Source organism: Pterocles gutturalis, unplaced genomic scaffold (assembly GCF_000699245.1).
Source record: "Pterocles gutturalis isolate BGI_N339 unplaced genomic scaffold, ASM69924v1 scaffold6283, whole genome shotgun sequence".
NCBI classification, from domain to species: domain Eukaryota; kingdom Metazoa; phylum Chordata; class Aves; order Pterocliformes; family Pteroclidae; genus Pterocles; species Pterocles gutturalis.
In genome coordinates this window covers 192004-214439 of record NW_010117941.1, presented here as the reverse complement: position 1 = coordinate 214439, position 22436 = coordinate 192004, and positions in this window count along the sequence as shown.

The window sequence follows — 22436 nt, the reverse complement described above, 5'->3', positions numbered from 1 at the left end:
TTCCTGCTTGAGAAAACTATTCAGTGCTCCCAAAATGTGACTGCTCCGTTGCGTCTTGCCTGTCTTCTGACCCGCTACACCCTCTTTAGTCACAATGTGACCAAATTTAGCACTCTTACTCTCTTTTGTGCAGCGTACTGAGTAACGGCGCAGACTCCAAACTAAGTAATGGTGGTTTGAATCTTAAGCAATCCCAGAGTTACTGTGACTTTCTAGTATCAGACATGTTCTTAAAAGGACGTCCTGTTCTGCTGTCAGGCTTTTCATTTTCAAAACAATAGATGAGTGTTTGGGAGTTGAGGGAACGAAAACTAGTCTCCTCCGGGAGATAAGATCTGATATAGAGGCCTCGGAAAGGAAAATATGGCTAAATTTACAGTTGCTGGAGTGGCTGCTCTGTATCTTATTTATCATTTTTTGCATTCATCTGAATGTATATTTATTGCTTCTCAAACAATTTAGTGTCACTAAAAAAGTTCTTTCCCGTGAATTTAAGGAATAATTTGAAGAGTATAAGAAATGAGCAAAATCTCATAGAGCCTCCTACCTGAAGTTTCCTCTGTTGGGGGCAAATTTTTCAAGGGCAGCCAAATGAGCTGGTGATCTGTCATATTGAGGTTTCTTTGTACAGGAGGGTGATGGGTACAAATCCTTCCTGAGAGGTCTCATTCGGGATCAGGGCATTGCAGTGCTGGCTGCTGAACAAAACAAAGGAAATCACATCTCCGTGCCCTTCAGCATTTGTTTTTGTTGTATGGTCATATGTCGTGCCTAGGATCACAGGTAAAGTCTTTGGGAGGGCAAAGGGCAGAAATCTGACGTTTTCTAGTGCTGCTTTTGCATCATTTCCAGAGGATGATGCACGAACAGCGCGGAAAGGACCTGCAGTCACTGCACTGACATCATGTGTGTGATCCTTCGCTGAGGGAGGGAGGACACTGGACTGGGAGCACCGGAAGAAAGACCTCACATTCCAGCAGAAAGGAATTTGCTAATGTCATATGTTCCTTTTTATCTTTTTTTTGAGGAGGGGAGGGTGGAGGGGGCAGACCTGACAGTCTTCCTGAAAGCAAACTTCTCTAGCTGTCACTCAGGGGACTGCAGGACTCGGTTCTGCTTTCCAGTTTATAGCTATCACTTACACTTGCAAAACAATACTGAGGCTGAAATTCCCAATCTCTGTTTCAGGATGTGGTGCTTTTCAGTTTTAATTAATCCTGCAGTATAGGTCTTTTTTTCATGTTTTTTTACCACACAAAGCGCTGTGGTATCTCCATGTCTTTGAGTCTTTCTCTTTCATAAATTTACCCCAGCTCCCCTCAACTAGTGACTTTGATCAGAGCCATGAACACCCGTGACCTCTGAAAGTCAGTCTCAGGCTCTCTAAGTGACAAAAACAAATTAGGGAGTGATTTTTATTTTAGGTTATTTTTAAGTGAGGGGTTTCTTTACTTGCCTGGGAGCCTGGGGCACAGCCAAAGAGAGACCTGAAGGTGTTCACAGCCCCGGTTCATGCCAGCTGTGCTAGACAGTGCTGCTGCCTTATATTAGAAAAACTTGATGATTAAAAAGAAACAGCTAGATATATCTAATTTAATAAGATACAACCCATGTGGATCATAAAAGGGAGATCATAGCTGATTAAAACTGCATGAATTGTTTTAAGTGCATTCCTCAATTTTTAGACTAGAACAAAGGAGATGACCTGATTTATCCTGGAATATGGAGATAGATAAGAGCAACTACTTCGACTAGACTTTTCCTCTGCCAACTCAGGATTGTATATTTAAAAACTAGTCTGGACAAACACGAGCTGTGTGCCAAGCAGCAATGTTTCCATCACTTCCCTTGGAAGATTATTCCATACACTAATAGATCTTGTTGTCAGGAGGCTTTTTCTTGCAGCCTAAATCATTCACCTCAAAACATTAAAGGGCTGAGGCAAGAGTCCAATGGGTTGGTTTTTTCCCCCTTGTGCCTTGCTCCTCTCCAGTGTCTCTAGGCTGTAGCTATGGTACATGGAGCTGCTGCTGAGCCAGATTATCAAGCGTTTGGGAAGACTTTGTGTGAAACAGACTGCTCTGAAAAGCCAGAGCAGAGACTGGTTAAAAACTGGCTGTTGGACAGAAAATAGAGGATGTCACAGCCAGGAAGCATCTCAGGATGGGGAGGTGTGGCAAGGGTCAATTTTAGCTACACTTTGTTTCCCTTATGCATAAAAATGGTCTTCATCCATTCTGGGCTTGAAACAACCTGCTGTTCAGGCAAAAGGAGACCAAAGAGAGGAGGTTTTTTCATTAATACCGGAGTAGGGGTTGACTGTGGTGGTGTGACGGTGAATTGAGCTGACCTGTCTGTGTGTCTGTCCTTATCCTTGGTCAGTCAGCCTGGGCTCCCTTTGTGGTGTAGGACCATCATCCTTACACACTGTGGGCTATCTGTAAATAAATAAAAACAAAGCAGAAGCAGTTTAAATAAGCTGCCTTAATGTATTGGGCTGATAACTGATTTATGGGACTTTTTCCACTCCTGTGAATTGGCACAGCTCCACTGACCGAATTAAGGTTGTGCGGATTTACACCAGCTGAGGATGTGGCTCATTGCGTTTTATGTACCAGGAACTCTCGGGCCAAAAATAGCCATAGATACCTTGAAAGGAAATGCCATGTGAAACATTGACCGAGAACAAGGCTGTTGGGAGGAGAAGGGGGGGAATGCTGGTGGTGACTAATACACTAAGGCCATCTGCACAAATTGGCAGCTGTAAAGTAAAAGCAACGAGGTTATTGCACTATATATATATTGAAGCATTAAGTGTAAAGCGTGCGGATATACTGTATGGAAGCATTCAGCATTAATCAGTGGGGAACGTGAAATAAAACACGTAGGCTATTGTGTGTGGGTTTAGTTACCTTATTATGGGAAGCGTGTCGCACATTTGAGAATGCAGAAGGGGCAGTGTAGGGCAACCCAAGTTATTCAGGGATTTGGGGAATGAATTATAAAGAAAGATTAGCTAGGCTTGGCCTCTATAACTTTGAAACAAGAATTGTTGAGCTGAGCAGCTTGCTTGGGCATGGTGATACTGAATTGGAAGCTCAGGAAAATAATACTTTAGCCAAGCTCTTTGACAGACTTGCTGGGAAAAGCACCATGAAAGATTTGGAGGGTGAAGCTCCGTCTCGGTGTGCTGAGGCTGACCCCGAAGCCACATGTGGGATTTGAGTGCAGGGATAGATGAGACCACGGGGAGTTTAGGCACCTGAATTTCATTCCACTTTTGAAGTTGGAAGATACTTTTGTGGTGAGGGAACAGAGGGAAGGTGAGATCGTGGCCCTGCTGAGGCATCAGTGGTGCTGGCTTTCACCACGCATTCCACATTTCTGTTTTGTGTGCTGAAGTCTGTCATTGACTTCTCGGGATTTAAAAAGGATGACCCGCAAGCCTGGCGTCAGCTGTGTTTTTATTTTCAGCACGTTTTAGCTTTCATTGTGATATTTCTAGCCAGGTTTTCTGGAAGGCTTTTTGGAGAGGCTGCCCTGTTGTGGCCTTACTGTATTGAGGACTTATTTTTAACCTGTCTTTAGTATCACTGGGAATTAAACCAGGCCACCTAACCTGTCCATGGCATCTCAGATCATCCATCTATACAGTGAGAACAAAGATAAGTTTGCAATACCTTGGTCATCTGGATATTTGTGACAATCTATACATGGGTGGAATTTGTGGCTTAATGAACATCTGAAAAGGGATTCGAGGTTCTTGGGTTAAAGGCCCATATCCTGTAAAACACCACATTATGATTATTATATTCCTCCTCATTGATCAGCTGTCAGGGAGACAGACTCCAGTGCCACTTCGCTGATGAAATGGCAGCAATACAAATACCAGTGCTGCTCCGTAGAGCAGCTTGCAGTAATACCGCCGAGTGCAGCTCCAGTAATTGCCTGGCAGTGATACAGGTGGTAGTGCTGCTCCATTGATCAGCAGCTCTTCACCAAGGCTCCAGCGATGCTCTGCTGATCGCCCGGCACCACTGTGGGCTCCAAAGCTGCTTTGCAGACCCAGCAGCACGGGAGACTCCAGGAGATCCTCATCTACTTGGTGCAAGTCTCACCCCGAGAGCTGCTCTCAGGCTGTACAGACGGGGCCTCGATGATTTATTTGGTTTCCCAACTGATTTCCTTCTCAGCTGTGGTGGAAAATGCTGCACTAATGCAAAGTTGCTCCACTTGAAAGCCCCAGGCTCAGAGCCTGTTATTCTGAGTAACTGCCACAGTCCCCAGCCCTCTGCTCTCCCATCCAGCCCGTGTGCCTCCCAGTAAAGGTCTTGCAGAAATGTGTGGGTGTCTTGCGGAGTGTGTATACTTGCAGTAATTCCTGAACTGCTCTGTGGACAGACAGAAATAAGTGTTTAAAATAATGGAAATACAACAATGTCTGCAAGTGAATCATTCCTCAGTGTTTCAAAGGCTGGGAGTGCGAGGTGGAAAGGAAGTTGATCTGAAACGCAGCCAGAACACGCTGTCGGTGTTTTAGCAGGGGACTCCCTGCAAAATGTGCTCCTTTCACCTGGCTGACGGCTCCCGAGGAACAGGAGGCGTGCTGCCCAGGGAGGCAGGCAGGAGAAAGACCTGAGCACGTGAGGTGAGCTGGCACAAGCACGTTTTCAGGGTGTGCTGCTGGAGAAGGAATAGATGAAGGTGTGTTGCTCTGTCACAGCCCGCTGTGGCCGGTCCTGCTTATCTCGGGGTGTGCGTCTCTGCCTGTTTTGTATAAGTGGGGAGGATGGGGATTGCACCCTTGAAGGTTCTTACTTTTATTCTTTTTTTTTTTTCTTTACCCAGGGGTGACTATTTCTGAGTTCAGCAAAGCTTATACACAACAAAGGGAAGCTCAGAGTTTTACTGTGAGGGCCATCCACCAAAACCAGCCCTTTATCCTCTCCTGGGGTTAACACTGATGAATGTAATTCATGTTTAACTTCAGGTGTCTGGTCTTTACATGGTGTTGAGGTTTTTTTTCTGTTTTGTTTTGGTGGGGTTTTTTGTGGTTTTTTTTTTTTTTGGTTTTTTTTTTAACCCCAGGACAGTTCAAATGTGTTAATTACCCCGCGGTAAGGTAGACATCTTTTAATGTGAAGACTACCCCTGCATATGTGAAATATTTAACACTTGGTATGCTGAGACTTGCTCTTCAAAGTATTTTTGTTAGCTTCAGGGGTAAATAATGTTTGGCAAGGATGATTTAGCAGGCACCAGAGAGAGGGTGCCTTCGCACAAGGAAATCACCCAAACACCCCTCTAGTTTGCAAACTAATTTAAATATACCCTGTGCATCTGGTTCTACCACGCTGCTGAAGCACGGAAGGTGCAAAGTGGGGGCAGATACTGTGCTCCATGGGAAGAATCTCGCTTTATCGTGTAAATTTTATTAGCATCCTTTAATACGTAGCGAATATTCTATTGGCATTTATAAAAAGAAAACCAGTTGATTAGATTGTAGACGTGTGATTTGGGACGTGCATATGGTTAAATCTAATGTTTTCTTTAAAAACTAATTCCTGGCCAATTTGGCTATGTGAGGCAAAGCCTTGGATGGTGGCTCCCCAGCATTGAAGCTTCATGGAAAACTTTAGTCTGCTTGATGAAAGGCTGTATCCACAACACAGAGACCTTCTGAATCTTGGTATAACTGCTGTGCTGAATAGTTTGTTTCTTTAAAAAAAAAAATAAAAAAGCTAGAATTAGTACCATAATAAAGCAGACAATTTAAATGAAAACGAAAAGGAAGTTCATTTCAGGGGGATTTTTTTTTTTTTTTTGATCTACGGTTCCTAAGAAAAGTTCTTGATATATGGTTTAGAAATTCAAATGCTGAAAAACTCAGGGATTTGGCCAAATACTTTTGTTTTTAGGCATTTAGTTTTTCAGGAAAAATAAGGCAAAAATTTTCCACACAAACCAACACTTTTCACAGCCTCTCATATTTCCTTGGAAATTTTCCTTCTCATTTGTTTCTGTTGGAGAACTCGTGCTCCAACCCCCCACCCCCAGGGGAAGGTTCAACAGCCTACCTGACCCAAAGTCCTCAAAAGCAGGCCAGTACAAAGTTACTCCACTTAACCCAGGTTCTGTGGGCAGGGTTATCGTTAGTACAGGCAGGTTATGGATATTGCTGTGCACCCTTAGCCCTTTGCCTGAGCCTTTCCTTTAGCACACTCCTAGTTATCACTCCACAGCTACCCCGTGATGGTGACTTGGGCATCTGGTGAGTGCTGTGCATGGCTTGCTCAGCATCAAACCATGGACAGAAGTATGTGATGGTTTCTGTTAGAAAGCTCGCTCGTCAGTTGGTCCAGGCTTGCGGGTGTACCTCAAGGATTCCCAGCGAGCCACCGAAAAAGGTGCCTCTCTGAGTCCTGTGCCACAAGGCGAGGCTGGCTCGGTCAATGAGGAATGTTAGAGGATTTACATTCCCAAAATGGAAGTTTTGCATTTCTGGAAGCTGAAGGGTAAAGGAGGAGCCAAGAAGGAGTATAAAGAAAAGAGAGGATTGCTTTTCTGCTGGGAAAAGGTAGTTTGCAGGCAAAAATGGTGACAGTCCCCAAAAGCTTTAAATCTGTGGTTTTCCTATAGGAGTTCAGGCTCCAAGGGGTTTCTGCTTTTAGTTCCAAGGTAAAGAAAGTATTATGTATGGAGATTTACAGAAGGCACACTGTCCCCATGCGATTTCAATTACTGAAGTAGGGCTGTGGGGATTCCCAGGTGTGGATAGAGCTGGGGAGCAGGAGGGACAGTGTGCCTCTCATCCTCTGTGGATGCAGAACTGGCCGTGTGCTTGCAAGTGCCCCTCTCTCCCTGCCATGGTCCTTGTTATGGCTACGCCTGGCCCTGAATGCTGAGGTTTTGCTGCCTGGATTCCCTCTGTGCTCCTTTGGCTTTTTCCTGTTAGGCTCCAATTTCCAAAGCATATTCGGATGTTTGTCAAAAGCACCACGATGCCCTGTTTTTACAGAAAATCAATGGGGTTTAGCTATTAAGTGCTTTCATCTGAGTCTTTTGAAAATGTCCCCCACAAATAACAAAAGAAAAGCAAAAACTGTGTGTGTGAGGCCAGGGTTTCAAACCAGCTTTGTCTGTAGGACTAGCACCAAGAAGTCAGAAGGTGGGTGAGGACGCATCTCACAGCAATGAGCTGCATTAGCGGGTGTGAGGGATTATCTTTGAGCTGTAATTTCCAGAGAGGAAAGTTCACACTGGTCTTAAAACGTTTATTCTCACAAAGTGAGTGTGCCGCAGAAGCAAAACACTCAGCCTTTTAATGTCTTGTATAATTAAGGACCACTTTATTTTCTCTTTTTATTAATGACTTACCTTTAATGTTAGCCCGATGACACAGTTGTGTAATTTAATGTGAAATGTATTATTCAGTTAGCTGCTGCCTTACAGAAAGGTTTTGACAGGCTATAATGGTTTTGGTTTCAGGACAATAAACCATCTTTTCTATAAATGCTGGGAAGAAACTTGAAGGAAGTGAGGTGGCTCTTTTAGTAGCTTGATGGGATTAATTTTTTTAAAAGAAAGTGTGACTGAAGAAAAGAAATACAGTAAAGGACCTATCATAGCAAAGGCAAATGAGTTGTTCAGTCCCCAATTCAGAGGACGCATTTAGGCATATGCTTAAGTCTCACTGGGGACTTGCCTCAGTGAAGCTTATGCTCTCGTGACTAAAGACTGAGTTTAAGCAATTATTTACCCTTTCCATAGTGGAATTTGTAGAAAGAGATATATCATCTTTTATTAAACCTGCATTTTGTAAGGGACATCAGCATGTCCTTTGTCTTATGAAATGCCAGTTGGAGTCAGCTGAAAACTAGCAGTTGCTTTAAGTTAAACAAATTTAGGAGTGTTCCTATGATTTTGTTGAACTGGGGGGCAGAAATATTAATAATTAAATGGGCTACATGGAGAGGTTTCCTGTGGGAGGAAAGGATTTGATTCAGTGACCTAGTCCTAAATTCTATTTGCTGAAGCAAAAACATCATATAGGGAAAAAATGAGAGAAAGTTTGTTGCAGTCTTGTGCTTTATACTTTCTTCCAACTGAGTGAAAATGTGGAATCTTTTTTTAGTGCCATTTTCTTAGGAAACAGAGCCAGTGCAGTCGGTCTGTGGTGCTCAGTGACTTTGGATCTGATGGCTGAGTTCTTCCAAACTGGATGGAGGTTTCAGGAGAAAGCTGGTTCCTGCAGGTTCTGTGAGATGAGGTGCCTGGGCAAAGGTGGCTGCCCAGACCCAGGGCAAGGTCTCCCATGGCAACATCAACGCCGAGGCACCAGAGCATCCACAGGGGCACAGACCAGAGCGATACCAGAACCACAGTAAAACCCTGGTGGGGACTAGCCCTCAGGCCACGGCACACACCCAGAGGCCACAGGTCTCCTGTGTGCAGGGGCTCTCCCAGCTGATTTCACTGGCTTTCAAGCTGGATTTCCTATACACCGTCTCAGCCACTGGCACTGACCTCTGATTTTTGTACAGGCAAGAGATTTATTTGTACCTATGCAAAATCAGATTATTATATCTATCCCCACCTGCATGGCAGGGACAAATTCCCAAGAGTGCTTAGAAGCAACACTTGCCACCAAGCAGTTTAAATGCACAGATTGCTTTTTTAAAATCCAAGTCTTTTGGCACTGCATGTCACTTCCCCCAGCCCTGATGAAGATAATTTCTTTTCCCTATAAACCTGGCCCCAGAGTACCCAGCCATCCCTGGAGTGCTGCCTGCCATCGTTCCAGCAGCCTTACCCAAGGGCAGGGATGTATTACTGCTCTTATGGTCAGACTGAAGGAGTGAACAAAGGTGCTCAGAGATACCAGCTGAACACAGACATCCCTAGCAGAAGGCTAATGCTTAAACCACGAGGGCTTTTCTTCCCTTCCTCCCTGCAAAAAGCAAATAAAGAAGGGCAAGAGAGGTCTGCACTGAAGACAGAGGTGTTTGCTCCCTGCCCTGCAGCTGATCTCAGCAGCATTTCCAGGGCCATGCGAGTCCTCCTGTAGCTACACACCAGGTACGGGGGGGAGGCTGTGGAGAGGAGTTTGTCTCACGTCCCATCTCCATTAGGCAGCACTGATATGCTTAAATTACAGAGGTGTTTGCTCCCTGCCCTGCAGCTGATCTCAGCAGCATTTCCAGGGCCATGCGAGTCCTCCTATAGCTACACACCAGGTATGGGGGGTGGCTGTGGAGAGGAGTTTGTCTCATGTCCCATCTCCATTAGGCAGCACTGATACGCTTAAATTATGATCTTGCAATTAAAAACTGTATTAAAATCTTCTGCTGGTTCTGGAGTGGGAAGCTGTAGTAAATCAGATAGCTACATGGAGACTCTTAGGCAAGTTACGAATTATTCATAACCAATTATGTAAATTCCTCTGGAGCTGTAGTAGTAAAAAACATCCCAGAGCCCTGTACAAAAAGTGGGTTGGTTTGGTTACCCCCAGAGAAGGAGACACACTATTATTGTTTAAGTCTAGTCTGTAAATGTGTTAATGGATCCACTCTGAGGTATCTGAAGGGAGAAAGAACAGACGCAACCTATTAACTGCCCATGTCCTAGTAATCATCAAATAAATTGACTTTTATTGTATCCAAAAGTAAGAAATCTTCTGGGGTAAAAAACCTTTTGCTACATGGCTGCTGGTAATTGGAATCAACAACTGAAGGAATTAAGGAGGCTAGATCAGCTACATGCTTTTAAAGTGATTTGTAGCTGACGTATTGCCAGTTATGCACTCTATGGGCTAATCTCTAATTGTATTTTCATGTATGGTTCTGGACTGAGTGGGTGATTTATTTGACATACGGTTTGATCTACTCATCACCAGCCCTTAATATACAGGATTTGTCATTCCAGATTGAGCTCTTTGTCCAACAAGTCCAATCCTCCGCCTGTGGCTAAAGCCACGCTTCCATGGAAGCCCCCTTTGCTGGAGCAGGCAGGCAGGCAGAGGGGTTGCTCGCTGCTGAAGATGGTGACTGCGGGCATGGTTCCTGGCGGCACTGGGGCTGTTTTCACTGTCGAGCTTCAGACACCCCTGCTTGGGACCCAACCACTCTGTGTCAGCAACAGGGACCAGAGGTGCTTCCCAAGGCCACTTCAGAGCTGTCAACTTGTTGCCTTGGGAGCCTCAAGGCAGAAGCCAACAGACAGTACGAAGACCCTCATGTGCTGAGGGAATCTGTGTGGTTTAGGCACTAGTTCAGAGGCCAGGAAACTGTTATCCAGCTCTGCTTTGGGAGATACTGAATCAGTTACTCTATCTCTCTGAACTTGTTTCCACCTACTCCTCTTGCATAATTAGACTGTAAGCTCTTCAGGGCAGGGACCAACTTTTTATAATCTGTTTTGTGTAACACCTAGCACAATGGGGTGCCAGTCTCACCTGAGGCCTGCAGGCACTGCTCTGTTATAGATAATTAGTATTTTTTTAGGCTCCACTGTAGTACAAATAGCCAGGCTGTTTTGTTGTTGTTGTTGTTTATTCTTGGCCAAATCCTGCTTGCAAGCTGAAGGCACGCAGCAAGCCATGGTGCAGCAGATGCAGAGCGGACGTTGTGGCACAGGCAGCGGTGGCACAGGCTGAGTTTAGAGAAGAAGAAATACTCGTGTGAGCCTGTGGTGAAGATGGAAGGACTCTGCAGACCTCTATCCCTAGCTCAGCTGCTGGTCCTCAAGTTGCTTTCAGCTGGCCACTTCATTGCTTTCCAACAAAGTTTCCTTTCTATGAAAGTGTAGTTGATGACCAGCTCCTTTATAAAGGGCTTTGAGACCTTTGGGTACAGACAATGAGTTTCGGCAGAAAAAGTAAGAAATTAGATACGGCAAATTCTGTTTAATTCCTTATGCTTGCGTAGAAGAGAGGAGATTCTTGCAGCATTTGTGTAACAAGCCATGCTCTGGGTAGGCAAAAGCAGGGAGAAACGACAGAAATTCAAATGCCAAAGTGAGTGTGTGTGCATATGTTCACATGTGTGAGAAACTTTTTTTTTTTTTTAATTCACAGAACTGTTCTTTGTTTTCTTAATCTCACTGTAGATGGTTTCCTCTTTGCATGCCTGTTCTGTAATTCCCCCAGTAGACATCTGTCAGGAATACACAAAAACTAGCACAGCTTTGATGCAACAACAGAATCCTGGAAACCAATCAAGAAAAAAAAATGCCCTTGTAAAACTGGGTCTGTAATTATTATGGGAGCCAAGATATCGAGATAATAAGGAGACAGCCCTAAATAACTTGGGGGAATTACAGAAGGTAATAATGTACTGCACCATTGCCAGACAGAGTTAGACAGACAGAGCGGCTATGGGTTTTGGCCTGGGTTCTGCATTGTGTTAGAGCTGCTCCGTCGCTGCCAGACCGAGGAAGGAGCGTGAGGAGAGGGGCCGAGCAGCCCTCCTGCCTTGGGCTGCACCTTCCTGGGTGGCACTGGAGGATCTGCGATGCCTCGCTCCCCTCGCCCTGCAGCCTGGCGAGGCTTCAGTGCAGCCTCTCACCTAAAAGGGGTGTCACAGAGCAGCCTGAAACCTGCTGTGATTTCAGGGACCAGCTTTTCCTTCCTGTGGCTGCTTGGCCATGACATCTCGTACCCAGGAGATAATCTGCTCTGTGCCAACAAACCTGCCTGGAATGCAGAAATCTCAGCAGTTGCCCCCCTGCAGTGTGATACCAGCGTGGTACCCGGCGATGCAAAATAGGCGAAGGGTTACCAAAGAAAAAAGCAAAACTGCTGCTGTCTCTGAGGGAGGGAGTGTCAGCTCGGCTCTGCTGGTTATGGTAAACTGTTGTACACAAGCTCGTATCCTTACACAGGAATCTCTGTGCCAGAAAGTCCATGTAGCCTTGGAAAACAGATGGTGTGGGAGCGAGCTAATCAGGAGTGGTTGTCCTGTTGCATTTGTGTGTTGCCAGAAGAGTCAAGCCAAGATCACGTTGCTTCCTTTCGCAGCCACCTTCAGCGGGGCAGAAGCGGGGTGAATTAGCCTGCAGAGGAAATGTGCTGGGCGCTGCTGCAGCTAGCCTGCTGCCAGTACCAGAGCGAGCTTGTTGAAAGCTGGCATGGGCATCTCAGCGCTGCGGTGTAGACATATCCTTTGGGTGTAATAACAATAGAAAGATGAGATATGTAGTTTTCAGAGGTTTTGGAGCAATAGGGTGTTAAGATAATACAAGCAATCAAGCTCAAAATATATCTGGTGGTGGTTTCTAACCCTACTGGTATTTCTCCTCGGGGTTCAGTGTGTTAGAAGAGACCAAGGGCACGTTTTAAAGTACGCAGAACCCACAACCAGGAGTAAAGATTTCCAAGGATCTCAGCACTCATTTAGACAAAAATCAGTCTGTGGTACAAAGCTGCTCTGCGAACTGGGGGCTGAACTCGTTTGGAAATTCATCTTTTAAGTGCTGTAGATTTACTATTCAGCAAGACAAGATCTTTGCACCCTTTTCAGCAAAGCGAATGCTATTTAAAGACACAAATGTACACTCATATTATTAAACTTAATGTTTCTATTTTGCAAGGGTGTTCTAACTCCAGGATGAGGACACAGAGCTGTTATCCCTACAGGCTGACTTCAGTCCTCAAAACTGAATATTAAACAGCAGCCTCTTCACTCTTCCACTTCATCTTGGAGATGCACTAAAATACTCTGTGCCTTCCTTAAATAGAAGAAAAAAACCATGAGTTTCAGATGCATGAGTACTGGAAATCCCAGTAAAGCTGAAGAATCGCCCTGTATAGCACCACTTTCCAGGGACACTTACTACCTCTCCTCGAATGTCCTGGTACTCAGTAACTGTCGGAGCATAGCGTGCTACTGCTAAGTGTTTTTAAATTAGGATTTTAAAACCTCTCCTGTGGCTACCCCTGCTGATTACAAATCTGCTTTTTTTCCCTACCAAGACCCAGAGTTTTGGCTCCAGCACCCTCATCAGTTGTAATTACTGTGCCTTTTTACATGGAAAATGTGATCAGCTTCAGCTTGTCTGAGCTGCTTCATCCATCTGCACCTGTGGCTATGGAGGGAACGGCTCACGCTGGAAATTCTGACTCTATCAGAATGGCAATTATTAATCCTCGGAACTGCATTAAAAATATCTCCCTTTTTATTAGTATTATTAAGAGAAGTCTTATTCTTGATGACCTGCTAATCACTTGTCATGTTAATTCCAACTTGAAGTATAAAACCCTTTCTTTAGTTTGAATCAAAATGGTGTTTTTAAAAGGCATGGGAATATAGTTGCTGAGTGAATGTGGTTGACTGAGGGTAAATATGGCCAGGGTAAGTGCTTTCATTCCCTGCTCTCTTTGAATCCTGTTTAATTCACAAAGAAAAATGGTAATACAATATCCTTATGCATTTTTTTTTTCCATGGGCCTTCTGATTTTGCTAAGTACAAATGGCCTTTGCAGCTCAAGAGTTCAAGGCGAGCTTGATGGGGTGTTACATGGCACACAACTGTCAGGAATGTCAGCTAACTCTGCCAGTGTCCTGCGTCTTGCTGCAGCTCACACCAGGGTTTAGATTCTTCTGTAGCTTCAGTTTGAACAAAAATTTCTCTCTCTCAGGCCAGGAGGTCTGAAGGTCTGCTCTTTTAAATGACTGTTTGGCTGCTTCTTTCAGTACTTCAAATAAATTGGGGGTAAAGACGAAAGTTCACAGTCTCCGTGCTCAAACACAGGGAGAGAGAGCACAGGAACAGTTCCCAAGTCCTGCAGCAGCCCTGGAAGGCACTACATGTCTCCTTCTCTGCAGCACGTGTCCCCTTGGCCTAAGACCCATGCTGGGATTACACCTGGCCAAGGAGCTGGGGTGTCCACGTGCAGCGGTCAGATCAAGCACCAGCTTGCATTGCTGGACCTTGTTTTGTTTCCCACTGCTCATCTGTCCCAAAGCCCTGCAAACATCCCATATTTGCAAGCCTCAGAAACCCGCTTGCAAAGAGGAGAGGTGGGGCACAAATGCTCCTTTTGCAATAACAAGCTCGTCTTTCCACCGATTCTGCCTGGGTGGCACAGTAACCACAGGCTCTCATCATTAGCAACAATTGGTGGGTCCCAGATTTAGCTCTGTCACCACAAACCCTGTCTTTTGCTCGAGCGGTCTCCAGCTTTAGCAAGTGGCAACTCCCTTAATTATACATTTTTATCTCCTCCACCCCAGCTACTGCACTCGGGGCTGGCGGAAGGGAGGAAAGAGCAAAAAGAAGAAATCAAAGGGGGAAAGTTAATCTAAGTGTCTGGGTGCAGGGAGCACGGCAGTCCATCGTACTGGCTGTAGCATGACCTGTTCTCTGCAGCACTATTTTAGCAGGAGCCTTGGCCAAGTGATTTTTTTTTCTTTTGGGGCTCCCCCCCCCTGTTTCCCCTCCCTATCTTTCTTGCTGCTCAGGAAGGCTTATTGTCTGACTCCCCTTCTCTGGCCTGGCTTGGGGTGAACCCAGCTTTGCCCTAAGCCCACCGCGGTCTCCTTGGGCATCCTCCCTCCCCGGCCAGCCGGGGGCTTTCCAGGTCCCCTGTTCCCTGCTCCTCTTTCTTTTGCCTTTGCTGCCCCCTGTCCCCCAGCCTGCCTCTGCTGCCTGGCACCTAAAACCCTGGTTTGCTGCATAGGCATAAAATACTGTGGACTGCTGCACCTTTTGCACATGGATAGGTCAGAAAGAAGTGTAGCAATTTGCTTGAACATGTGCACGGGCAATATTAATGCAGATCAGTTGCAAGAAATAACGTAATACAGATTTGCCAACGTATGTATTGCATAAATGCTGACAGGTGCTGACAGAAGTGTGTGCGTAAACATTTAATAGCACTGTTAATTCATAGCACAACAGTTGCTGTTGGCATGGTTTGGAATTTATTATATTTTGCTATTTATTCCTCGTCAGCTTGTTGTCCATCATCCTCCCAGATGGCATGTCTACCGCGATTCCTTCCTCCTAAAATTTGCATGATGCTTTTCCTGGGAGCAAGGCAGGGTGGCTAATAGCTGAAGTTGTGCATGCAGACTCCAAAGCCTCCTTTCTTGTTCAATACAAGCCCACTTTGTGTCTGCGAAGAATTCCCCTAATCTCTTTATATCTTAATTGCTCTCTGTGAATAGGGGGAAATAAATATTTCATTCCCTTATAGATGTTTCCCTTTTCTGTTTTTCTTTTCTAATCTACTCAGATTGCCATGGTGAAAACCTGGCCCCACTGAAGGCGAAGGCAAAACCACCACTGATTTCGGTTCAGCTAAGATTCACCTTAACTGACTCTGCCTAAAAGTTATGTGTCTAGTCCAAGATAATCATTCAGGCTCCTTTCATAGTCCCTGTCAAAAGATACTGCACCTCCAGCATCGATTCACCCTGCGCGTCTCAGACAGCTACCCTGGGGTGGGATGAACAGCCCGCCATAGGTGCCAGTTTCTTCATCGCCTGCAGTGGAGGCCAAAGTTTGAACTTAATCTAACTTCTAGGTGGCTGTTTTTCAGTTGTGAGTGACAGGGTTGACTTCTTGCAACATGGTGGCACTCCTCCCTGCCAGAGCTGGGGACTCCAGTGGGATGTCAACCTGCTGCAACATTGCAAATATTTATAGTGGAATGAAAACTGCGTGATTTCTGCCATGGCTTCAAGTATTCCCCTGCAAACCACACTCAGGTGGCCTCGGATTGTGCCTTGCTCTGTCTGCCTGCTGGCATCACTGTGTTGATCCGTGACAGATTTCAGGAGCAGCAGCAAGAGATGTATATATGCTGAGGAGCGTTTTGCTGGGCTTTGCCAAGGGAAAAACTGAACCATCGGGTAGGTTTCAGGTTTTGCTTTTTTCAGTGGAAAAACTGGACATTATCAAATGACATGAACAGCTTTCCAAAAATGTTTTCTTTCCAGCAGTGACTGAGAGAGGACCATTTTCACTATTAATCTCTAAAGGGACACAGTAATCAGCCATGTTCCAGGTACGAGGGACAGTAAATGCCGGCTCAGGGGTCTCGGTGTGTGTCTGCTCATGCTGGTCACCAGCAGCATGGGAGTTCTGAATGAACAAGGGCACGTCATAGCCTCCAGGACATGTTCCTGACTGTTTTCCCCTAAAATTGAGGATGCTGGCTAGGAGGTGCCACTAACAAGGACAGTCTCTAAGGAGGTGATTGCCTGATGGGCAATTAATTTGTTTAATTTCACCAGGAGCCCCATAGGAAATGCAGTGTGGCCTCCTGGTTGCAGTGAGGGGTGGGGGGATTGCTGCCAGGCCAGGGTGGGTATAGGTACTGAGTTATGGCCCAAAAAGCTGCTGGGATGTCCTACTGGCAAACGAGAAGGAGAGAAGTTTCTTGGCTTTAACAGAGTCGCCACATAGGAAAAGTCAACACGGAGAAGAAAATCAAACCTTTGTTCCTCTGAATTGTGAGAATTATTTCCTCCCTGGGTGTAAATTGATGGGGGATATTCTGATTTATCAGGTAAGGATCTGGTCTAATGTGCAGTAAAAGCTTCAAGTTTTGGCTGTAACCCAGGGTCAGTCCTTTAGGTAGTCACACAGGAGGTTTTGCAAGGGGATCAGAAAGTAGGGCTCTTGGGAACCCCAGGAAAAATAAACATAACCCCAAAAGCTGTGAGAGATTGTGTGACAGCCTCTGGTGAATGAAAAGTGACTGAACACCAGGTTTTTCTCTTTCACAGCCATAAAAAGCAGGCGAAGGAGGCTGTCCATTACATCTCTTCTATGGTATCACTCCCCGTGTTTGACATAGCTCACATGATCTACGAACTGGGGCCTGGTTTTGATTTAGCACTGTTTATTAACCTAACGGTGCTGACATATTTTAGTGCAACATATAAAATCTAAGGCTTTTTCTTAAGCTGAGGAAATGAGGTTATGTGACATTGATCCAAAATGGAGGGGAGTATTTTAGGTTTCACTTTAACAGACAGGGGAACCGAGACAAGGGAAAAGCAGTCCTCCTCCTGTCCTCCCTGCCAAGTCCTCTGCAAATGGGGCAGAAATACCAGGTTTCAGTAAAGTCCAGCACACGTTTCAAGCCAGCTGTAAATGGCTTTTACATGTTGGTGTGTGTGTGAAAGATTGTAAGAATGAGTTTAAAATTTTAATCGAGGCAATAAGAAAATCAAAATAACAGGTCTGCTTGAGTTGCTCATGTCCAGGTCTGAACACAGTTGGACACAAATGTCCTCTGGCTACAGTGAAGGTAGAAGACCTTGTCCGTGTTGTAGGAAAGAGGAAACAGAGGCCAGAGGGTGGGGGAACGACGAGTCTGATATTGTGGTGACTCAATGGCTAGAAGGGAGATTGGTCCTCCTGATCTTAGGACCTTATGGAATCCCCCCAGTGCTAGAAATGTCAGTTAAGGATAACTCATTAAGGAAATCTAGAGCTTGCTGGCACAAAATAGTGATCTGCAGACAGGCAATGACAGGCCATTAATAGACCTGGTAATATGGATTTGCATTAACTGTTTGGAGGTATTTTGTAAGCCCCTTGGCCGTGTGTCAAATCACTAAGCTGGTACATTGTTCCAGCATCAGAGTTACTGTTGTTGGTGTGAGTCCAGAGTTGCTGTGGTTGTGCAATACCACCGAATCCTTGCATTTCTCCTGGTTACCTTTTGAATGGAGTTCCTTTCCTTGATTTTGATAACAGCTATTAAATGTGGTTGCACCCACTCAACATTGCCGTGCTTCTTGGAAGCAGGGCAGCAGTTGTGTAACTTCCATTCATCTGTCCATACAGAGCAGCTCGTTGCCATGATTGAGGTTTCCCAACATTAGAACAGAGTTGCATTAATGTGGCTTATCTGTGATAACCAGTGCAAACTAGTGCAGGAAAATCCATGAACTGAGCCAGTCCCATTTAATTCAGTCTGGTGACTGAACATTACACCATTATACTCCACCAGTGCCGCTTTGGGCTGTAGCTTCCTGCTCCTCCCCACGCCGTTCCTCTCCTCTCGCTCTGCTTGGGTGCCCACTGGCTGTATGTGAATCCCTGTTTCTGCTGGAGTTGCCTGTAGCAAGGCACCACGGTCAGATACTCTGTGACTTGAGCAAGCTGGGTTGTAATTTCGCCAAATTCCCTCTATTCTCACCATGACTGTGTTGTTGCACAACTTTCTCCTGCAGCCAGCCCGGCAGCTCCCTGGTGCCTCTTTCCTTTCCCATCACTCCAGTCACCCCATGAAGAAGGGCTGAAGGAGCTCACACATTGCCCCATTTAATCTTGCTGCTGGCTGACATTTCTCCTCCTCTCATTTATCCCAAATCCCTTCCCTTTCAGATCCCGTCATTTCCTCCTGCTCTTGGTTTTTAAGCCTTCTCTTATGTGACTTACTGTCTAGAACAGCTTCCCTCTGTGCTTCTCTCCCCTTTCAAATCCTTCCTTAAACCACAGCCACTTCAGCAAGTCCTCCTTTTCGGAGGCAGTAATCCCTGTTTATGCCGGAGCCCACAAACGTTATCTGGTGTCATGTCAAGCATGTGTACAGCCTCTAAGGTAGTCTGGTGAAGTTTCTGAGAGAGAGCAGAGCTTCTAAATCCCTTTGAAATATAACAGAAATCAGGCACCTAATTCTCTTTGGTTTAAAAATCCCCGTTCCTCTCCTGGGGTGAGGTGTGTGTATTGATCTGGGTGATGTGCTACAGTACCACTGTACAATGCTACGTGAGTTTTATATTGAACCATTAATCATTCGGATGCACAGCAACGTGCGAGTTAAGAGAATGTGCCCGATATTAAGATGGGCTGATTTAGACGTGTCTCGTGGGGCTGGTTCTTGCTCAATTGCTCATTTCCAGATGTGAATTTTGAGAAAGGCAGAGCTTGCGAGTGCTGTGTCTGTCTCCTGTTAAGGATCCCACATAGCCGGTACCCATCTCTGTGTAAGTAAGCGGGATTACTCCCAGTGGTAAGAGCAGCAGCAGGACTGTAGGCACTTTGCTTCTTGGTTACCTGCTGTGAAACAGGTTTGCTGTTGGCTGTATCTGCCAAGCAGGTGAATTCCCTCTGTTCCCACTGAGGCTGTTGCTGTGGGAGCCCTGTACGAAAGGTGACTTTGAGCATCGGGGACATGTCAGGAATATTTAGCCTGCTGTGTGTCTCGAAGGAAGGGAGATCAGAGTTGGGGTTTAAGAGGAGGCTGTATGGTCATAAAGGGATTTAGGACTAGGGCTAGACATGGGTGTGACTACAGGATACTCGTGTGGATTGTTGTCCAGTGGGCAGGGCAGAGAGAAATAATTCAGGTGATGGTGGATCTGCTCTTACATCCCCAAGAGAGACTGTTCACGCAGGGGCCACCAGCAGCCCTGCACGTGGCTCACTTCTGCTTTTAGTAAACTCTGTGGTGACATTGCTGTGGGGAGCCATCAGGTCCTAAGTCCTAAGCACTTCTGAGAATTGCAGCCCCCCAATTTTTGATCCATTACATTTGTTCCTCATGATGTGATTTAATCCCCAGGAGCATCGTTGGGAGTAGTCTGTGGGTAGATGGGACCCTCTGTCTCGTCCTGGCGGAGCTCCCAAGTGACTTTGCCTGATTAAAAGCACTACTCAAGTAAATGTAACCTGTCAGTCATGGTCAGTCCTTAATGAGAGCTGTGTTAGATCCAGCTCAATTTGAAACCCACTTTGAGGGGAAAAAAAAAAACCCTACTGTGTCAGTGTTTATCCAGGAGAGTAAAATGCAACTGTCCTGAGCAGGAGCTGTGGTCTGCAGACCAACGCTGGGCTCAGCTCCCCCCGAGCAATGGCTGGCAGCAGATCCGACGCAGCACGTTTGCGGGATACGTTCTCCTCCATTAAAAAGATGAAAGGTAAAAGAAGGAGAGGAGGCTAATTCTGATCAATTGCCAAAATCATAAAATGTGGCGAGAGAGAGGAAGAAACCTGCTCTAAATTACGCAGTGAGTCCATGCTGGAGCTGGGGATTAAACCCAGGTCGGCAAAATTCCAGTCAATTACCATGAGCATGAGGCCACTTGCATCTGCTGACTCCCTGCTCCGGGTACTCCTCTTCCGAAGCAGCGAAGCTGCTTGCAAAGTGTGAGAGTGGCAAAATTTGGGCTAGTCAGCAATGCTTTTCTAAGCAATGCAGTTCATGCAAGCGCTTGAGTAACTAGAGGATGGCAGGATCACGTCCCCTCCTGCTGCACGGCATGCTGGAGCCATTTAAGAAATCCCTCAGCCCCGCTGGCTCCTGGGCAGAATTACCGCACTTGGTTATGCCGAGCAGGGTTCACTGGCTGGAGTTTGTGCAAGGGGGGTGGCAAACGAGTGACTGGAGAGGATGAACAGTGAGGGAGGACAGGCTTTCCATTACAGAAGATCCGGATTTATTTCCGTTCATTCATTGCTAGTCAGAATCCATTCTCTTCGCTTTTATTCTTCCATGCTGTGACACCTTTAAAATCCATGGTACATTTAACTTTTGATTTTCATTTAATACATTTTAAAGTGATCTAATGCAGACAGATTACAGACAGTGAGGGTTCCTGTCCTTTGGTGGAAATACCCTATTTAATAAAATATTTTCAGACTGATTGGCCACTCCATGCATTAAAAAAAGAAAGACAGACTAAGTTTAGATGCTGTGGCAGTAAAACTTTATAGGCCTATCAATTTTAGGCTGTCACACTCTCCTGAAGTTTTCAAATCGCCTTGCAAAGGTAGCTAGCTATCCTCGTTTTGAAATCAGAAATAGTTGCGGATGCAGTTTGCAGTACTTAATGTAGATCTATGTAAATTGCTAGGGGAGGGGGAGGAGAACAGTTTGATCTTAAAATGTAATTTGGACTGTTCTCATCTTTTCTCGTAAAGGCTGTTTTGATCATTTGTTGCCACCTCCCAGTTTTCAAACATCTCAGGTCTCTCAAAAAGTTCAGATACTTTTAAAGATAAGGATCAAATTTTATGTATTTTTGTCTCTCAGTTCTCATGCCTTTGACATTCAGGTTTGCAAACTTCTTCCGCTATCAAAGGCCTTTAACATCTTTCCTTTTTCATTTTTAAATGAAAATTGACAGTCTCATTTGATAATGGGACTCTAGGAGCCAAGACTTTAAGAAAAATGCCAAATACCACAATACTTATGGGAATTTGCAAACCTTACTATTAATAATGGGCGCCTCTCACTTCTCTTCAAGTCTCCTGGGATTTTGATGTTTCATCTAAACCCACCCAGGTTCTTGTGATCTTTAAAGGTGGGGAGACAGTGGAAAAGTACTTCCTCAGGAGAACTGGTTACAAAGCGTGGATCCAGTTTCCTGTTTGAACCTCTTTAAACATCAAATATTTTCAGGTCTAAGCTTTGGTTGTCTGAAATCTTGTTATTTTCCTCACTCCTTTTTGCTTTGCTGGTAGAATGAAGAATTTGATTTAAGGTTATATGCCTGGAAAAATAAAGCATTTAATTTACATTTTACAAGGCAGTTATTGCAGGTTAATTAAATATCAATTGAGTGTTATAGGCCATATTAAGATTTATTAATAACCCAGCAGATAAATCTCCTTGGAATTCAATTAAATGAAAATCACATAAAAATATATGTGCAATTTTATTCATATAATACATAAAACTTGTGAATTATAGTGCAGCATTGTAGAGTAAGCTGATTAATGGGAATTAATTGCTGAAATAGAGAAAAAAATCAATTTAAACTTCCTGTAGCAGATAGAAGCAGCATGGTATACTTCCCCCATAGCCTTGGAAAGCTGAGTTTGTGTCTGCACTTACACAGGCTCGCTCCATACCGTACGATGCATCTTGGACATAAATGTGGTTCCTCTCCTTTCACCTGCTATAGCTCAGTGGCTTAGGTTTGGAGAAGGGAACAACTCTTTGTTGCCACTGTGCCCCCATTGCGTTAATTGTATGGCTGAAGATTTTAGAGGTGAAAGCAGCAGCAGACCGACCCGCTGGCGGGTATCCCTGGCACTGAAAGTGCAGTGGGTTTGTGTCTTGTGTCACCGGCAAGATCTGTCTGTAAGGGAAAGGCTCGTGAGCGTGTCGAGAGCTTTGGGAGTGTTTGTACCAACGGATGGCAGAGACTTTTGCCCTTGGTGCTTTTTCAAGTCCCTCTTTAAGCATTTGTAAAATAGTTAGCAATAGAAACGCTGCTAGCCAGGCTGTCTGCAAACTCAGGAGCACATGGGCGTGTTGGGCTGTCACCAGGATTCGTGAGTGGATCTGGGTCCATTTGGGGAAGCAAAGCTTCCGACGTCGGAGATGAGGTTCAGGAGCTGGACTTGGAAAATATCTTTCCAATATTTGCAGAACGATTGAGGCCTGGCGTGCTGCCATCTGTTCCCTGTGCATCCTGTGTTAAATACTGTCAATATGAGATTATATTCCAATTACAGTACCAGCCTGA